The sequence below is a fragment of the Oncorhynchus kisutch genome, linkage group LG20, assembly GCF_002021735.2.
Source record: "Oncorhynchus kisutch isolate 150728-3 linkage group LG20, Okis_V2, whole genome shotgun sequence".
NCBI classification, from domain to species: domain Eukaryota; kingdom Metazoa; phylum Chordata; class Actinopteri; order Salmoniformes; family Salmonidae; genus Oncorhynchus; species Oncorhynchus kisutch.
In genome coordinates this window covers 27680880-27702417 of record NC_034193.2, presented here as the reverse complement: position 1 = coordinate 27702417, position 21538 = coordinate 27680880, and positions in this window count along the sequence as shown.

Here is a 21538-nt window from a genome sequence, read left to right as displayed (position 1 = left end):
CGCTGGCCAGAATCATATTACAGGATTATACATCATATGTATGACTGTTGACAGATATATCTACCGTAAATCACATCCCGATATGCTACTTATTGAACTTATTGAACATGCACAGAAAAAAACATCCATGTTCTCCTTTTGGTAGGTATTTTCATTATTAAACATGCAATGAACTACACGAAGGAAAATGTACACTGTGCATTCAGCACCATGGACAGAACTCTTGTTAATGGATATGCACAAAAACACAAAGAGAGAGAGCTTAACATTACATTTAAACTACTCAATCAGTGTGAGGACTGAAGTCTCATGTTATATTTCATCACTGAAAATGTCTGTTCAGATACATAGGTTAACCCAAACCATACAAACATCTTCTGAGCATGACTCCTAATCTTTGGAAATCCTCAAAGCAACGAGAAAACTAACCGTTCATGGCACGCAGCAAATTTAATCAAATCAAATGTTATTTGTCACATGCTGAATATAACAACCTTACAGTGAAATGCTTACTTACAAGCCCTTAACCAACAATGCAGTTAAGAAAAATACCAAAATAAGATAATAATTAAAGAGCAGCAAGCAGTAAGATAACAATAGCGAAGTTATATACAGGGGGTACCAGTACAGAGTTAATGTGTCAAGGTAATATGTACATGTAGGTAGAGTTATTAAAGTGACTATGCATAGATAATAACAGAGTAGCAGCAGCATAAAAGAGTTGGTGGTGAGGGGGCAATGCAAATGCAAATAATTTGATTAGATGTTCGGGTGTTTTATGGCTTGGGGGTAGAAGCTGTTTAGAAGACTCTTGGACCTAGACTTGGCACTCTGGTACTGTTTGTCGTGCGGTAGCAGAGAGAACAGTCTATGACTAGGGGGGCTGGAGTCTTTGACAATTTTTAGAGCCTTCCTCTGACACCTGGATGGCACTGGTGATGTACTGGGCTGTACGCACTACCCTCTGTAGTGCCTTGCTGTCGGAGGCTGAGCAGTTGCCATGCCAGACAGTGATGCAACCCGCCAGGATGCTCTCTGGTGCAACTGTAGAACCTTTTGAGGATCTGAGGACCCATGCCAAATATTTTCAGGGTCCAGCGATGTATACTTCTCCCTCTGGTCATCTGATAGGGAACAGACTAGTCGTGTCGGAAGGTGGGTAAGATTGTTGGCTTCTCAATTTTCCCTTGAGGGCTTTGACAAGGCTGTTCATCTGATGTGCAAATAGGCCCTTCCCTTGTAGTTTGGAATTCAGTTCATTCATTAGGGCCATGATGTCCATGGTGAAGGCAAAATCAGCCAACCATTCTTTCTTGCAGTTGAGGGAAATCACATATTTTCCTTTCATTTGCAAAAACTCGTCAATCTCTGACTTCAGGTCCCACACCCTTTTAAGCACCTTCCCCAAACTCATCTCACATGTGTGTGGTAGGGGAGATCTGTATGATCCGACTGCCTCTTCCAACAGTGAGACAAACTGCCTGTGGTTTAAAGATTTTGCTCTTATGAAGTTTACCAGTTCAGTGACTGTATCCACAACATGGCCAATTTTCAGAACACATTTACAGTGCACCTCTTGATGAATAATAATCATTTTCTGATCTGGGTTCAACTCAGCTACTTGATCTTGTCCTTTTCAAAAGGCCAACATTTTTTCCTGTCAAGTTTGGGCACCATCAGTGGTCACACTGGATAACTTCAAAACTCACTCCCAGCTTTGCCACACACTTATGAACCTCCTCCAATAAATCTTTCCCTGTGGTTGTTCTCTTCATTGACTGCACTGAAGTTAGCTCCGCTGTCATTTCAAAGCCACAACTGCGCCGTGTCATGTGCATCACTGCTCTCATCCAGGGCCAAGGAGAAATAGGTGAAATCCTTTCCCAACACGCCATGTTCGTCTTGACAGGGAAACATTTTCAAACAGATCTTTCTTGTCGGAGCAAAGTATTGCTGAAGAATCAGTTAAACATTCTTTAATGAATTCGCCCTCAGTGAATGGCTTGCTAAGTTTAGCAATTTTGTGGGACAGTAGATAGCTAGCTCTTACAATTACGTCGTTTGCTGAATGCAGTTTTGTGAAAAGTCCTTGCTGCGTTTGCAACTGAGAAAAAAACTCCCTCTTCTCAGCAGACATACATTCCTATATTTTGTCGGGACAAGTTTTAGTCTTTCAAGAAAAACTTGCACATTTCACTAAGCACACACATTTCCCTGATACCTCAATAAAGAAATATTTCGATGTCCACTCCTGCTGGAACACTCTATATTCGTTGTTTACTTTTCTTTGAAAAACGTATTTTTGCGCAATTTCTAGCTAGCTACTTACTATTTGTGACTGGGACGTGTGTCAGCCTGTCAGTCACTGTCTGTCCTCGTGCAGGTGTTATTTATACGTCCCTTCAAAATAAATGTCGCTCAAGCGGTGGGAGTTAAATCATTACACAAAGGCAAGTATTCATTGGGCTTTTAACTTGAATAACAAACACGTTTTTCAAAATTTTTATCGCAAATTCTTTGTGATCTGAACATGATTCCGTGGGCCATATTGAATCAGGTCGCGGGCCGCATACTGCCTCCGGACCAGCCTTTGCCCAGGCCTGTTCTGGGAGGTTCTCCCATCTCAACAGATGAGCTCTGTCAGTGACCATCGGGTTCTTGGTTACCTCCCTGACCAAGGCCCTTCTCCCCGTATTGTTCTGTTTGGCCGGGTGTTCCAAACTTCTTCCATTTAAGAATGATGTAGGCCAATGCTGCAGAATCTTTTAGTACTCTTCCCCAGATCTGTGCCTCGACACAATCCTGTCTCAGAGCTCTACGGACAATTCCTTTGACCTCATGGCTTGGTTTTTGCTCTGACATGCACATTCAACTCTGGGACCTTATTTAGACAGTTGTGTGCCTTTTCAAATAATGTCCAATCAATTAAATTTACCACAGGTGGACTCACAGCTTGGTTTTTGCTCTGACATGCACATTCAACTGTGGGACCTTATTTAGACAGTTGTGTGCCTTTCCAAATAATGTCCAATCAATTAAATTTACCACAGGTGGACTCAAGTTGTAGAAACATCTCATGCATGATCTATGGAAACAGGATGCACCTGAGCTAAATTTTGAGTCTCATAGCAAAGGGTCTGAATACTTATGTAAATAAAGTATTTATGTTTTTATTTTTTATAAATGTGCAATAATTTCTAAAAACCTGTTTACACATTGTCATTATGGGGTATTGTGTGTAAATTGATTTAATCAATTTTAGAATAAGGCTGTAACATAACAAAATGTGGAAAAAGTCCAGGGTTCTGAATACTTACCGAATGCACTGTACATCCTCCAAACACTGTGTTTTGAGGGCATTATCATTTTAATACGTGTTACCAACATATTGAAATAATGATTTACATAAATGTTATTTTGATTAATTAATGCTATTTCATCCTTCCACAAGATATACTCCCGCCACAAATCCAGCTTTTTTCCTCAAGCCGGCTGGTCTTTCATTCTATCGGACTTGTGAGGCGTCTGTTTCTCAAACTACACACTCTAATGTACTTGTCCTCTTGCTCAGTTGTGCACCGGGGCCTCCCTCTCCTCTTTGTATTCTGGTTAGCGCCCGTTTGCTCTGTTCTGTGAAGGGAGTACTACACAGCGCTGTACGAGATCTTCAGTTTCTTGGCAATTTCTCTCATGGGATAGCCTTCATTTCTCAGAACAAGAATAGACTGACTAGTTTCAGAAGAAAGGTCTTTGTTTCTGGCCATTTTGAGCCTGTTATCGAACCCACAAATGCTGATGCTCCAAATACCAACTAGTCTAAAGAAGGCCCATTTGCTGTTTCCAGCTATAATAGTCATTTACAACATTAACAATGTCTACACTGTATTTCTTATCAATTTAATGTTATTTTAAATGGACAAAAAAATGTGATTTTCTTTAAAAAGCAAGGACATTTCTAAGTTACCCCAAACTTTTGAACGGTAGTGTACATACGGTGCATTCAGAAAGTTCAGACCCCTTCCCTTTTCCACATTTTGTTCTGTTACAACGTTTCTTCATCAATCTATACACAATACCCCATGTGAAGATAAAACGAAAACAGGTTTTTAGAAATGTTTGCAAATTCATAAAAAATAAACAAATACCTTATTTACATAAGTATTCAGACCCTTTGCTATGAGACTCAATTCAGCTTAGGTGCATCCTGTTTCCATTGATCATCCTTGAGCTGTTTCTGAAACTTGATTGGAGTTAACCTGTGGTAAATTCAATTGATTGGACATTATTTTGAAAGGCACACACCTGTCAATGTAAGGCCCCACCTTTGACAGTGCATGTCTGTGCAAAAACCAAGCCACGGGGTTGAAGGAATTGTCCGTAGAGCTCCAAGACAAGCTTGTGTTGAGGCACAGATCTGGGAAAGGGTAACAATATGTTTTTGCAGCAATGAAGGTCCCCAAGAACTCAGTGGCCTCCTTCATTCTTAAATGGAGGAGGTATGGAACCACTATGACTCTTCCTAGAGCTGGCCAACTGGCCAAACTGAGCAATCGGGGGAGAAGGGCCTTGGTCAGGGAAGTGAGCAAGAACTCGATGGTCACTCTGACAGAGCTCCAGAGTCGCTCTGTGGAGATGGGAGAACGTTCCAGAAGGGCAACCATCTCTGAAGCACTCCACCAATCAGGCATTTATGGTAGAGTGGCTAGACGGAAGCCACTCCTTAGTAAACATGACAGCATGTTTGGAGTTTGCCAAAAGGCACCTAAAGGACTCTGACCATAAGAAACAAGATTGTTTCTGATGAAACCAAGATTGAACTCTTTGGCCTGAATGCCACGTCTGGAGGAAACCTGACACCATCCCTATGGTGAAGCATGGTGGTGGTAGCATCATGCTGTAGGGATGTTTTTCAGTGGCAGGGGCTGGGAGACAAGTCAGGATCAAAGGAAAAATGAACAGAGCAAAGTACAGAGAGAACCTTGACAAAAACCTGCTCCAGAGTGCTCAGGATCTCAGACTGGGGCGAAGGTTTTTTCTGTCGTGGAAATTTCCTCTATTTACCAAATCATGGGAGCAAACCACACACACAAGTCAGAGTTAGTTATAAAAGTCCATCTTTAATTATATAAGCTCTATAGCATTTTCTGTGACTCTCAGACAAATTCAGTGTCTCCCAGTGAATTTTCTGAGAGCCCCCTTACAATGCAACTGAGATCCTTTAATAGCAAAGAACACACATAGTCAGACAGCATAGACATAATTCATCGTTCAGCTTTGTCTCCTTTCTCAAACCCCAGAACCATAAACCAATCCTCCATATCAACAGGCATATATCAAATTGTCATTTAGATACAACCCACTCTAAATACAAACTCCTGGACAAACTCACGGAGAGGAGAATGAGGCTATAGGTTAAGATAGAAACAACATTAGAGGGAGCATAGAATGATTCCAGACACTGCCACCCTTCCTTTCCCCACAAGAAAAAGGTAGGGAGTAAAAGATATGTTTACACATGATGACACTTTGACCTCTCCCCTCTCAGCGGCCCATGCAACTTAGTCTTGACATAGAACAGATAACTGCAACCTCGCCACAGTATTATACAAAAATACCATTCTGATGAGAATTAACTTACACACATTAGATGAATATAAAACATCTTACAAATGTTACCAACAAATTCTGAATCTTCCACGACAGATCCAATATCAAATGTGATATTTCAGTTTTAATACATTTACAACAAATGTGATATTTCAGTTTTAATACATTTACAACAAAAAACCTAAAAACCTGATTTTGCTTTGTCACTATGGGGTATTGTGTATAGATTGAGATAAAAAAAAACTTTTAAATCCATTTTAGAATATGTCTAACGTAACCAAGTGTAGAAAAAGTCTAGTGGTCTGAATACTTTCAGAATGCACTGTATTGCTTAGTATGTTTAGGTTTACAAGAAACCTCTCTTGCTGATGTAAGAAGTTGGAGAAAGGATCTGGCAGAATCTCTGAAAACAGCAGACATTGGCCTTACGTGTGAATAAACCTGCATAGAAAACTTTAACGAGTTTCAGTTTGGACAGTAGAAACATTGTTATTTTTGGGGGGCTGAGGCTGAATTTATTTTGAAAATGTACCTAGATAGCCACTACAGGCGCATATTTTGGTCCGCTAATACAGGACTAGTAAAGGCCGAGTGACTATTTTGGGGTTATTCCAATTTTTTCAAAGGGTGCTTGCAGCACCCTCAGCACCCCTACTTCCCGCGGCTATGTTTGGGACCTTTAGCTGTTGGGAGGAAATATCCATAAATGTCGGGATCCACAGCCACACTGTTTTTTACATTGCATGTTTTTATTTCACATCATGCTTTCAATAATCTCACCAGAAAAATACATAACTAGCCAACATTAACACTTTGATGAAATCGATTAATTTTAAGTTAGCACTGTAGGATCAATATATGTTTGTTCTTTACCTTCTGGAACACAACTTGAAACTTCAGGAGGAGGAACCGAAGTGGTGGACCTGGTTTCAAGGACAGAAAAGTCATTTCTACATTTGCGGCTTAATTCATATAATTTTTTTCCACCTTTGCCAAACCATTCTCCAATGACCCTCTAAAGGATCGGATATTTTTTTAACATTTTCGCATAAAATGACATACCCAAATCTAAGTGCCTTTAGCTCAGGACCTGAAGCAAGGATATGCATATTCTTGGAAGGAAATACTTTGAAGTTTGTGGAAATGTAAAATGAATGTAGGATAATATAACACATTGTATTATCTTTTACCAGATCTAAAGAAAAACAGCTCCCATCTTTGAAATGCAAGAGAGAGGCCATGATGTATTATTCCAGCCCAGGCACAATTTAGATTTTTGCCACTGGATGGCAGCAGTGTATGTGCAAAGTGTTAGACAGATCCAATGAACATCTGTTCAAATTGTTGTATCACGACTGCCCGTCGTTCATAATTGTGCACACTCCTCAAACAATAGCATGGTATTATTTCACTGTAATAGCTACTGTAAATTATACAGTGCAGTTAGATTAACAAGAACTTAAGCTTTCTGCCCCTATCAGATATGTCTATGTCGTGGGGCATTTTTTGTTACTTACAACCTCATGTTAATCACACGTTAGCTCAACCATCCCGGGGTTACAACCTCATGCTACTCACATTAGCCTACGTTCGCTTAACCATCCCGTGGGGGACCAATCCCATAGAAGTTAAGAACAATTTATTTTACAATGACAGCCTACCCCGAACAAACCCTCGTTTAATCCGGACGATCCTGGGCCAGGTGAGAATAATGAAACTCTTTGTACCATTGTTGGAGTTTTATATGCATATTAGGATAACATTATCTAAACTGTAATACTAACTAACTGTAACACAGTTTTGTTTTTCATTTCAGGGGGTCAAGCAATGGCGACAAGGTTGTCAAGGCATATTTTGAAACTTATTAACAAAATCGGGGCATCAATAAAACTGAATAACCTGAATAGGCGTGCCATACCATTCTCCAATGTCCCTCAACTGCTGACTTTCAAGGTCAAATCAATCAAATCAAATTTTTATTTGTCACATACACATGGTTAGCAGATGTTAATGCGAGTGTAGCGAAATGCTTGTGCTTCTAGTTCCGACAATGCAGTAATAACCAACAAGTAATCTAACAATTCCAAAACTACTGTCTTATACACAGTGTAAGGGGATAAAGAATATGTACATAAGGATATATGAATGAGTGATGGTACAGAGCAGCATAGGCAAGATACAGTAGATGATATCGAGTACAGTATATACATATGAGATGAGTATGTAAACAAAGTGGCATAGTTAAAGTGGCTAGTGATACATGTATTACATAAGGATGCAGTCGATGATATAGAGTACAGTATCTACGTATGCATATGAGATGAATAATGTAGGGTAAGTAACATTATATAAGGTAGCATTGTTTAAAGTGGCTAGTGATATATTTACATCATTTCCCATCAATTCCCATTATTAAAGTGTCAGTGTCATTGTCCGTGTGTTGGCAGCAGCCACTCAATGTTAGTGGTGGCTGTTTAACAGTCTGATGGCCTTGAGATAGAAGCTGTTTTTCAGTCTCTCGGTCCCAGCTTTGATGCACCTGTACTGACCTCACCTTCTGGATGATAGCGGTTTGATCAGGCAGTGGCTCGGGTGGTTGATGTCCTTGATGATCTTTATGGCCTTCCTGTAACATCGGGTGGTGTAGGTGTCCTGGAGGGCAGGTAGTTTGCCCCCGGTGATGCGTTGTGCAGACCTCACTACCCTCTGGAGAGCCTTACGGTTGAGGGCGGAGCAGTTGCCGTACCAGGCGGTGATACAGCCCGCCAGGATGCTCTCGATTGTGCATCTGTAGAAGTTTGTGAGTGCTTTTGGTGACAAGCCGAATTTCTTCAGCCTCCTGAGGTTGAAGAGGCGCTGCTGCGCCTTCTTCACGATGCTGTCTTGTGTGAGTTTGGCCTTACAGTTTGTCTGTGATGTGTATGCCGAGGAACTTAAAACTTGCTACCCTCTCCACTACTGTTCCATCGATGTGGATATGGGGGTGTTCCCTCTGCTGTTTCCTGAAGTCCACAATCATCTCCTTAGTTTTGTTGATGTTGAGTGTGAGGTTATTTTCCTGACACCACACTCCGAGGGCCCTCACCTCCTCCCTGTAGGCCGTCTCGTCGTTGTTGGTAATCAAGCCTACCACTGTTGTGTCGTCCCCAAACTTGATGATTGAGTTGGAGGCGTGCGTGGCCACGCAGTCGTGGGTGAACAGGGAGTACAGGAGAGGGCTCAGAACGCACCCTTGTGGGGCCCCAGTGTTGAGGATCAGCGGGGAGGAGATGTTGTTGCCTACCCTCACCACCTGGGGGCGGCCCGTCAGGAAGTCCAGTACCCAGTTGCACAGGGCGGGGTCGAGACCCAGGGTCTCGAGCTTGATGACGAGCTTGGAGGGTACTATGGTGTTGAATGCCGAGCTGTAGTCGATGAACAGCATTCTCACATAGGTATTCCTCTTGTCCAGATGGGTTAGGGCAGTGTGCAGTGTGGTTGAGATTGCATCGTCTGTGGACCTATTTGGGCGGTAAGCAAATTGGAGTGGGTCTAGGGTGTCAGGTAGGGTGGAGGTGATATGGTCCTTGACTAGTCTCTCAAAGCACTTCATGATGACGGATGTGAGTGCTACGGGGCGGTAGTCGTTTAGCTCAGTTACCTTAGCTTTCTTGGGAACAGGAACAATGGTGGCCCTCTTGAAGAATGTGGGAACAGCAGACTGGTATAGGGATTGATTGAATATGTCCGTAAACACACCGGCCAGCTGGTCTGCGCATGCTCTGAGGGCGCGGCTGGGGATGCCGTCTGGGCCTGCAGCCTTGCGAGGGTTAACACGTTTAAATGTCTACTCACCTCGGCTGCAGTGAAGGAGAGACCGCATGTTTTCGTTGCAGGCCGTGTCAGTGGCACTGTATTGTCCTCAAAGCGGGCAAAAAAGTTATTTAGTCTGCCTGGGAGCAAGACATCCTGGTCCGTGACTGGGCTGGATTTCTTCCTGTAGTCCGTGATTGACTGTAGACCCTGCCACATGCCTCTTGTGTCTGAGCCGTTGAATTGAGATTCTACTTTGTCTCTGTACTGACGCTTAGCTTGTTTGATAGCCTTGCGGAGGGAATAGCTGCACTGTTTGTATTCGGTCATGTTACCAGACACCTTGCCCTGATTAAAAGCAGTGGTTCGCGCTTTCAGTTCCACACGAATGCTGCCATCAATCCACGGTTTCTGGTTAGGGAATGTTTTAATCGTTGCTATGGGAACGACATCTTCAACGCACGTTCTAATGAACTCGCACACCGAATCAGCGTATTCGTCAATATTGTTATCTGACGCAATACGAAACATGTCCCAGGCCACGTGATGGAAGCAGTCTTGGAGTGTGGAGTCAGCTTGGTCGGACCAGCGTTGGACAGACCTCAGCGTGGGAGCCTCTTGTTTTAGTTTCTGTCTGTAGGCAGGGATCAACAAAATGGAGTCGTGGTCAGCTTTTCCGAAAGGGGGGCGGGGCAGGGCCTTATATGCGTCGCGGAAGTTAGAGTAACAATGATCCAAGGTCTTTCCACCCCTGGTTACGCAATCGATATGCTGATAAAATTTAGGGAGTCTTGTTTTCAGATTAGCCTTGTTAAAATCCCCAGCTACAATGAATGCAGCCTCCGGATAAATCGTTTCCAGTTTGCAGAGAGTTAAATAAGATATATACTGTGAGGCTGTGATTATAATCGAAGAGAATTCTCTTGGTAGATAATGCGGTCTACATTTGATTGTGAGGAATTCTAAATCGGGTGAACAGAAGGATTTGAGTTCCTGTATGTTTCTTTCATCACACCATGTCACGTTAGCCATAAGGCATACGCCCCCGCCCCTCTTCTTACCAGAAAGATGTTTGTATCTGTCGGCGCGATGCGTGGAGAAACCCGTTGGCTGCACCGCCTCGGATAGCGTCTCTCCAGTGTGCCATGTTTCCGTGAAGCAAAGAACGTTGCAGTCTCTGATGTCCCTCTGGAATGCTACCCTTGCTCGGATTTCATCAACCTTGTTGTCAAGAGACTGGACATTGGCAAGAAGAATGCTAGGGAGTGGTGCACGGTGTGCCCGTCTCCGGAGTCTGACCAGAAGACCGCCTAGTTTCCCTCTTTTTCGGAGTCGTTTTTTTGGGTCGCTGCATGGGATCCATTCCGTAGTCCTGTTTGTAAGGCAGAACACAGGATCCGCGTCGCGAAAAACATATTCTTGGTCGTACTGATGGTGAGTTGACGCTGATCTTATATTCAGTAGTTCTTCTCGACTGTATGTAATGAAACCTAAGATGACCTGGGGTACTAATGTAAGAAATAACACGTAAAAAAACTGCATAGTTTCCTAGGAACGCGAAGCGAGGCGGCCATCTCTGTCGGCGCCGGAAGTCTGGTTGACAATAAATCTTGAAGGTGATGTCTGGAGAGTTTCTGTTTAACCTCAAACAAAAACGAGCTTTTCTTGCTATGAGAAAGCTTGAATGTAGACCATACCACATTGTTCATTAATGTTTATTTAAATAATCAGACTGTTCTTGCTTGTCTTTGTCCTGGAAAAATGTTTGGATTTCTTTATACTGTAATTGTAAATAACATTTATCAAATGAATGTTGTTATCATTCTCTCCTTGGTGAGGATCACAGGACAACAGATAGCCCAGACCCCCTCTCTCCCATACCCCCTCTCTCCCATAAACGGATTGAGTTCAACAGAGAGACAAAGACATCCACACCTAAATATATACATTGCAAATATTTTCCAATGAGCAGTCGTTCATGTGCAAAGTATGCATATTCCCATGAGCATAGCTTTCCATGTATGTACGATAAGTCCACTCTTTGTCTCTCCCGCTCTTTTTCTTTCCCCACCCCCTTTCCATTGTGCAACAAGCCGTCATATTGGGTTAGTCCTCTAGGGAATTTTCATTGCATTATGTTAGTAATCAATATTTAGTTAGTAAATAAACAAATAAGCCAATTTGTGTATCGCTGATTCATCACTTAGGCTAGAGTTCGTGCAGATATCCAAGGATTATGCGACGTTTCTGAATAAGACCAGGATGAGAAAATGATTGATTGATGACTGGTATGATATTAATACATTCTTGAGTTAATTCGGGAAACGGTAACTCCCGAAACTTTTCCCGTGATGCCCCAAATGACTAATTAATTAATTGTTACATGATTAATTTAATTGAGTAATAATTAAACGTAGGAGGTAATTATTCAGTGAATAGCAGTCATCACATTAATGATAGTCATGTCATGACAATGTGTCAACAATGAATGTGTCTGGTTGGTTATGTTTTTCACTTTGAATGTACCAGAGTAAAAAGTATTATCAATGTAATGGATATGAATCAAGAAGCATTTGTCTTGTATTTACCAAGGTAATGTATTTCCATTGCCACTTTTTATTGACATAATTTATCTATTAATATGTGTAGACTTTTACTGAACCAAAAATAGAACCCCAGGTCTTCTACAATTAACCAAAATTGTATCCATATTGAACCCTGTATGGTGCCATTCATTAATTATTGCTACTACTACAAAATAATATTTATAGCATATTAAACCGGGTGGTTCGAGCCCTGAGTGCTGAAAGCCGTGGTATATCAGTCTGTGGTATATCAGACTGAGTATGACTGAGTATGAACAAAAATGTATTTGTACTGTTCTAATTATATTGGTAACCAGTTTATAAGAGCAATAAGGTACCTTGGGATTTGTAGTATATGGCCAATATACCACACCCCCTCATGCCTTATTGCTTAATTATAGCATAAACATATTTAATAATAAACAAAAGAATACCAGTATAGTTTCAAGATTGTCATATGAAAAAAATGTAATCAGCAGCAGCCGAAAGAGTAGATCCTCTGCCTCTGATATAGTTGCTGTCAGACTCTGAGCAAAACAAAGTGTGTTGAATTAAAATGATTAACTACTGAATCACCAAAACGTATGGTAAAATAATTGATCTGTTTGGGGTAATTGTTAATTGGGGGGGGGAAACAGTGAATTGCAGCGGCTGCACAATGTTGCACCAGGCTCGGGTTACGTTTTCCACGGTGAAAGTGCTTTTTTTTTTTATATGGTCAATTTACTTTCAAATGCAGAGATATATAATGCGCAAATCGCACATCTTCATAGCGAAGTTCATTTGTCTGTCTAGGCCTATACCGGTGAATAGGCTGATTTGACTTATGTCTAAACTCAGCAAAAAAGAAACATCCCTGCACTGTCAACTGCGTTTATTTTCAGTAAACTTGTAAATATTTGTAATGAACATAACAAGATTCAACAACTGAGACATACAAGTGGGGCAAAAAAGTATTTAGTCAGCAACCAATTGTGCAAGTTCTCCCACTTAACAAGATGAGAGAGGCCTGTTTCATCATAGGTACACTTCAACTATGACAGACAAAATGAGAGAAAAAAAATCCAGAAATCCAGAAAATCACATTGTAGGATTTTTAATGAATTTATTTGCAAATTATGGTGGAATAAAATAAGTATTTGGTCAATAACAAAAGTTTACCTCAATACTTTGTTATATACCCTTTGTTGGCAATGACAGAGGTCAAACGTTTTCTGTAAGTCTTCACAAGGTTTTCACACACTGTTGCTGGTATTTGGGCCTGTTGCTGGGAAACACGGACTTTCAACTCCCTCCAAAGATTTTCTCTGGGGTTGAGATCTGGAGACTGGCTAGGCCACTCCAGGAACTTGAAATGCGTCTTACGAAGCCACTCCTTCGTTGCCCGGGCGGTGTGTTTGGGATCATTGTCGTGCTGAAAGACCCAGCCACGTTTCATCTTCAATGCCCTTGGTGATGGAAGGAGGTTTTCACTCAAAATCTCAAAATCCTTTACACGGATCAGTCGTCCTGGTCCCTTTGTAGAAAAACAGCCCCAAAGCATGATGTTTCCACCCCCATGCTTCACAGTAGGTATGGTGTTCTTTGGATGCAACTCAGCATTCTTTGTCCTCCAAACACAACGGGTTGAGTTTTTACCAAAAATTTATATTTTGGTTTCATCTGACCATATGACATTCTCCCAATCTTCTTCTGTTTCATCCAAATGCTCTCTAGCAAACTTCAGATGGGCCTGGACATGTACTGGGGGACACGTCTGGCACTGCAGGATTTGAGTCCCTGGCGGCATAGTGTGTTACTGATGGTAGGCTTTGTTACTTTGGTCCCAGCTCTCTGCAGGTCATTCACTAGGTCCCCCTGTGTGGTTCTGGGATTTTTGCTCACCGTTCTTGTGATCATTTTGACCCCACGGGGTGAGATCTTGCGTGGAGCCCCAGATCGAGGGAGATTATCAGTGGTATTGTATGTCTTCCATTTCCTAATAATTGCTCCCACAGTTGATTTCTTCAAACCAAGCTGCTTACCTATTGCAGATTCAGTCTTTCCAGCCTGGTGCAGGTCTACAATTTTGTTTCTGGTGTCCTTCGACAGCTCTTTGGTCTTGGCCATAGTGGAGTTTGGAGTGTGACTGTTTGAGGTTGTGGACAGGTGTCTTTTATACTGATAACAAGTTCAAACAGGTGCCATTAATACAGGTAACGAGTGGAGGACAGAGGAGCCTCTTAAAGAAGAAGTTACAGGTCTGTCAGAGCCAGAAATCTTGCTTGTTTGTAGGTGACCAAATACTTATTTTCCACCATAATTTGCTAATTAATTAATTAAAAATCCTACAATGTGATTTTCTGGGAAAAAAATTATAATTTTGTCTGTCATAGTTGGTGTACCTATGATGAAAATTATAGGCCTCTCTCATCTTTTTAAGTGGGAGAACTTGCACAATTGGTGGCTGACTAAATACTTTTTTGCCCCACTGAACAAGTTCCACAGAACTTCAAAATCAAAAGTCGGTATTTAAAAAAACAAAAAATTATTTCACCTTTATTTAACCAGGTAGGCTAGTTGAGAACAAGTTCTCATTTGCAACTGCGACCTGGCCAAGATAAAGCATAGCAGTGTGAACAGACAACACAGAGTTACACATGGAGTAAACAATTAACAAGTCAATAACACAGTAGAAAAAAAGAGAGTCTATATACATTGTGTGCAAAAGGCATGAGGAGGTAGGCGAATAATTACAATTTTGCAGATTAACACTGGAGTGATAAATGATCAGATGGTCATGTACAGGTAGAGATATTGGTGTGCAAAAGAGCAGAAAAGTAAATCAATAAAAACAGTATGGGGATGAGTAAGGTAAAAATGGGTGGGCTATTACCGATAGACTATGTACAGCTGCAGCGATCGGTTAGCTGCTCAGATAGCAGATGTTTGAAGTTGGTGAGGGAGATAAAAGTCTCCAACTTCAGCGATTTTTGCTGATCATCCCTAAAGCCAATGCCTAATTTGGCCGCCTTTCGTTCCAGTTCTCTGCTGGCTGTGACTGGAACGAAAGGCGGCCAAATGAGGTGTTGGCTTTAGGGATGATCAGTGAGATACACCAGCTGGAGCTCGTGCTACGGGTGGGTGTTGCCATCGTGACCAGTGAACTGAGATAAGGCGGAGCTTTACCTAGCATGGACTTGTAGATGACCTGGAGTCAGTGGGTCTGGCGACGAATATGTAGCGAGGGCCAGCTGACTAGAGCATACAGGTCGCAGTGGTGGGTGGTATAAGGTGCTTTAGTGACAAAACGGATGGCACTGTGATAAACTGCATCCAGTTTGCTGAGTAGAGTGTTGGAAGCTATTTTGTAGATGACGTCGCCAAAGTCGAGGATCGGTAGGATAGTCAGTTTTACTAGGGTAAGTTTGGCGGCGTGTGTGAAGGAGGCTTTGTTGCGAAATAGAAAGCCGACTCTAGATTTGATTCTAGATTGAAAAGCATGCATTTGGTTTTACTAGCGTTTAAGAGCAGTTGGAGGCCACGGAAGGAGTGTGGCCACCAGCTGCATTAAGTACTGCAGTGCATCTCCTCCTCATGGACTGCACCAGATTTGCCAGTTCTTGCTGTGAGATGTTACCCCACTCTTCCACCAAAGCCACCTGCAAGTTCCCAGACACTTCTGGGGGGAATGGCCGTAGCCCTCACCCTCCGATCCAAAAGGTCCCAGACGTGCTCAATGGGATTGAGATCCGGGTTCGTTGCTGACCATGGCAGAACACATTCCTGTCTTGCAGGAAATCACACACAGAACGAGCAGTATGACTTGTGGCATTGTCATGCTGGAGGAGGTCATGTCAGGATGAGCCTGCAGGAAGGGTAACACATGAGGGAGGAGGATGTCTTCCCTGTAACGCACAGTGTTGTGATTGCCTAAAATGACAACAAGCTGAGTCCGATGATGCTGTGACACAACGCCCCAGACCAGGACAGACCCTCCACCTCCAAATTGATCCCGCTCCAGAGTACAGGCCTCGGTGTAACGCTCATTCATTTGACGATGAATGCGAATCTGACCATCACCCCTGTTGAGACAAAACCGCAACTCATCAGTGAAGAGCACTTTTTGCCAGTCCTGTCTGGTCCAGCGACGATGGGTTTGTGCCCATAGGCGACGGTGATGTCTGGTGATGACCTGCCTTACAACAGGCCTACAAGCCCTCAATCCAGCTTCCCTCAGCCTATTGTGGACAGTCTGAGCACTGATGGAGGGATTGTGCGTTCCTGGTGTAACTCGGGCAGTTGTTGCAATCCTGTACCACAGGTGTGATGTTCAGATGTACCGATCCTGTGCAGGTCTTGTTACGTGGTCTGCCACTGGGAGTATGATCAGCTGTCCTTCCTGTCTCCCTGTAGTGCGGTCTTAGGCATCTCACAGTACAGACATTGCAATTTATTGCCCTGGCCACATCTTCAGTCCTCATGCCTCCTTGCAGCATGCCTAAGGCACGTTCACGCAGATGAGCAGGGACCCTTAACGATCGTTCCACAGGTGCACATTCATTAACTGCTTATGGTTCATTGAACTAGCATGGGAAACAGTGTTTAAACACTTTACAATGAAGATCTGTGAAGTTATTTAGATTTTTACTAATTATCTTTGAAAGACAGGGTCCTGAAAAAGGGACAATTCTTTTTATGCTGAGTTTCTGTCAACAGCCTATATAAAAACTATACAAATAAGTGTATGAACTTACATTTATTCTCTCCGGTAGGCTTTTGTGTTTGCATCAAAATCAAATCAAATCAAATCAAATTTATTTGTCACATACACATGGTTAGCAGATGTTAATGCGAGTGTAGCGAAATGCTTGTGCTTCTAGTTCCGACAATGCAGTAATAACGAACAAGTGATCTAACTAACAATTCCAAAAAAAACGACTGTCTTATACACAGTGTAAGGGGATAAAGAATATGTACATAAAGATATATGAATGAGTGATGGTACAGAGCAGCATAGGCAAGATACAGTAGATGATATCGAGTACAGTATATACATATGAGATGAGTATGTAAACCAAGTGGCATAGTTAAAGTGGCTAGTGATACATGTATTACATAAGGATGCAGTCGATGATATAGAGTACAGTATCTACGTATGCATATGAGATGAATAATGTAGGGTAAGTAACATTATATAAGGTAGCATTGTTTAAAGTGGCTAGTGATATATTTACATCATTTCCCATCAATTCCCAGAGAGAGAGCCTTACGGTTGAGGGCGGTGCAGTTGCCATACCAGGCGGTGATACAGCCCGCCAGGATGCTCTCGATTGTGCATCTGTAGAAGTTTGTGAGTGCTTTTGGTGACAAGCCGAATTTCTTCAGCCTCCTGAGGTTGAAGAGGCGCTGCTGCGCCTTCCTCACGATGCTGTCTGTGTGAGTGGACCAATTCAGTTTGTCTGTGATGTGTATGCCGAGGAACTTAAAACTTGCTACCCTCTCCACTACTGTTCCATCGATGTGGATGGGGGGGTGTTCCCTCTGCTGTTTCCTGAAGTCCACAATCATCTCCTTAGTTTTGTTGACGTTGAGTGTGAGGTTATTTTCCTGACACCACACTCCGAGGGACCTCACCTCCTCCCTGTAGGCCGTCTCGTCGTTGTTGGTAATCATGCCCATATTGCAAGGGCATGAATAGATTGACATATCATAACATAGCTGCACACAAAGGGACCCTTATAAAATATTGTATGCCCCACATTTCAAGCTTGTATATTAATGACCGGAAAACACCTTTTAAAGAAGTGCACCATTTAAAACTTTGAATTAGCATGTGCTGGTGCAGTATAGCTTTATTAGGGTTCCAATGAATTTACATATCCTTTTACAAGTCAATTACAGTGATATTGGCAAGTATATTTATCTATTAGAAACCAATTAGGTGTATTGAAGGGAAAAAACTACTAAATGGCGACATACTGTACCTGCAGTTAACTTTTCCAGTTTAGGGAATGTAATTTAAGTTATTATATTAACATTAATTATTTAATAGAAACTGTGATTCAAATTAAACGAAGTGTTAAATCAATTAAAGTTAGACGGAGCAACAATAATGTATGAATATCAAAAATAAATAATACAATTCCGACTTCTGAGACATGAACTACATCACCCGGTTGCGCAGCACCAAAACAAGAGCTGTGTTCGAATACCCATACTAACATACTGTATACTACATACTTAATGAGATATATATATATATACACACACACACACTATAAGTTCAATTTAGTATACTGAAAATTAACGGTATTGTTTCAGTTGAGCGCACTAGTGCTTCGCCTGTCTAACGAAAGTTGATGCTGTTGCTTAGCAACCTCTTGCTATCTTGTTAGCATAACAAATGATGAGAGACATTGATTTCGGGTGCGTTTGTAAAATTAAAATCTGGATTGCCAGAGTACATTGTCAGATTGTCCGTTAGTAAATTCAATTTTACAACGCTCTGGATTTAGGAATGTCCAGGGTGCACTCTGGCACTCCTGAATTTAGAGCGTTTCGCTCTCGGAGCGTTCAGAGCGCACACTGGACGCTCTGGCCGAGGAGTAGGGTTGAGCCGAGCGTTCAACAGCAGTCAAGCACCCAAGTTAACTGCTAACTTTGGCTAGCTACTTCCAGACACAAACGAGAGAACACCTCACTCTGATCATTTTACTCGCCATAGCAGAGCTGGTTAGACTGTTTTCCTGTTATTCAGAGTGTTGGTGACTGTAACTGTGCTGCTGGCAACAATTTATTGAATCTTTTTTTTGCCAACATTTTCTGACACCGGCTGTATTCAACAGGTGTTGAGCGTTCGTAAATTCATAAATTATTCTGTGCTCTGGCACTCAGATGAGAGTGCTCTGAAATCGGAGTGGATAGCCAGAATTAACTATGTCCATTGAAATACAAAATGACTATACCACTTAGCTAAGAATGATGTGAATAATCAAGTCAATAAACGTTGGGTTGTAAGTTAGTTAATATACTGCCTGGTAAGTTCGATGTATTATAGTAGTCAGCTAATGTTAGGTAACTAGCTAACATACTGGTACATAATGCTGTAATGCTATGCTGTTCGTAAGGATAGCGTAGCCGACAAAATGTCAGCCAACATAACGTGTAACATTACTTTATTACATTGCTAATCATTTGTCATAATTAGTTAAAGCAATGAATTTGTATCCGCTCTCGTCGGACTTCGGCTGCAAATTTTCCGCCATTTTCTTCAAATCTGAGAACTTTGAAGCCACGCTCATTTTCTGAAGAATTGCATTATGGGACCTAAAAAGAACAGAAATAGTGTCCACTGCTTGTATACTTCATATTTTGGTGAATTTAGTACGACATCCGGGAACTTTTGGCATACTAACTATATCCATACTATGACCAATAAGCATACTATATACTCAATTGACGTCACAAATAGTGCAGTTAGTATGAGTATTCGAACACAGCTAAAGACATAAACCAAACACTGACACAACACAGAGGTGTCTGTTCAAAGTGCCTGTTGAACGTTCTCTGTCTTTATGTTGCTTTGGTTACGTGCATAAGTGCCATTTGTTTCCTCTAAATTGTAATACAAACAAATTAAAACAGGATCTACTGCCGCTAACAAACAGTCACATTAAACATACTTAATTTTCCTGTAAATGACTGATTTGGGACCGGGACCTGTTCAGGGGGAGATAACGTTACATAACGTTCATATGAAAATGTTTTGTCGAGAGGGAACCGTGTCAGGTTGACTTATTACATAGGATTATTATTTTCCCCCCAATAAGAATAATGCTAAGATTTCCACATTTGCAGCATATTGTTTTTTCAATATGATGGTATGGGTCATTTTGAGGTCAGAATAATAAAATAATTATCTTAATGCAATAATCCTGTGTCAATACTTTCGTTGATGAAGTGTGAGTGATTGCTGAAGGTAGGCAATGTTATTTTTCAACTAACATTTATTCTGCAGCAAATGGCCCAAGTGTTGCTGACGCCTGGGTATGTATTTTACCACATATGTTATAGCAATCTGTCAGTTGATGGCACAGTTAATGACGTGGCACACATCGATTGGTTGATGCATGCAATGTCTGATGCGCTCAAGAAAATACGAGACCTGACTGAGAAAATAGTTTTGAATGAGCATCAAACTCTAAATTCTAGGTTGGAAACTCTGGCATCATTCTAGCGCTCAAATTTTCTGACCTGAAGATCACTAACATCATGATTTGAACTTGTTTTTCCCCCAAGTTTCCAGTTGTCTTGAAAGCACCATTAGCAGGGGAACACGACCAAAATCAAATAAATGTTTATTGGTCGCATACACATATTTTGCAGAGGTTATTGCAGGTGTAGCTAAATGCTTGTGTTCCTAGCTCCAACAGTGCAGTAATATCTAACAATACACACATCTAAAGTAAAAGACTGGAATTAAGAAATATATACATTTTGGGACGAGCAGTGTAGGAGTCGAGTTTATACATGTGTAAATATGATCCTTAACGGTCCTCCAAGCACTTAATGATGACAGAAGTGAGTGCTACGGGGCGATAGTCATTTAGTTCAGTTACCTTCGCTTTCTTGGGTACAGGAACAATGGTGCACATTTGAAGTAAGTGGGGACAGCAGACTGGGATAGGGAGAGATTGAATATGTTCGTAAACACTCCAGCCAGCTGGTCTACGCATGCTCTGAGGACGTGGCTAAGGATGCCGTCTGGGATGGCCGCCTTGCGAGGGTTAACACTCTTAAATATCTGACTCACGTCGGCCACGGATAACGAGAGCTCACAGTCCTCGGGAGTGGCCAGCGATGGTGGCACTGTGTTATCCTCAAAGTGGGTGAAGGTGGTGTTTAGCTTGTCTGGGATCAAGACGTCAGTCGTGGCTGGTTTTCCCTTTGTAATCCGTGAATGTCTCTGTACTGACGTGTTGCCTATTTGTATTCAACCATATTCCCAGTCACTTTGTCGTGGTTAAATACGGTGGTTTGTGCTTTCAGTTTTGCACGAATGCTGCCATCTACCCATGGTTTTAGGTTAGGATAGGTTTTAAATCATCACAGTGGGAACAACATCCCCTATACACTTCCTGATAAACTCAGTCACCGTGTCAGTGTATACGTCAATTCTTAAAGGCAACCCGGAACATATCCCAGTCTGCGTGATCAAAACAATCCTGAAGCATGTATTCCGATTGATCAGATCAGCGTTGAAAAGACCTTAGCTTGGGTACTACGGTGTCATCAGGTGCACCTACCTTTGACACTAAACTGTACATATGGAGCCGTTGACACTCTTTAATTCCATTGAAAGACAGACAGACACACCTAAATAGTGTACTATAATTAACTTGAAAGAAATCTGTGAATGCATAGTTCAAAACAGTAAAAGAAATGTCAAGCAATGTCAGTGTTATGTCATGCTTAAAGTGTTGGACTCTGGGGATCTCCGCATGATTCTTTATCCACGCTGTCATCTGCTCTTTGAGAGTGAATCTCTGGGTGAATCTGGAAGAGTGGTGCTT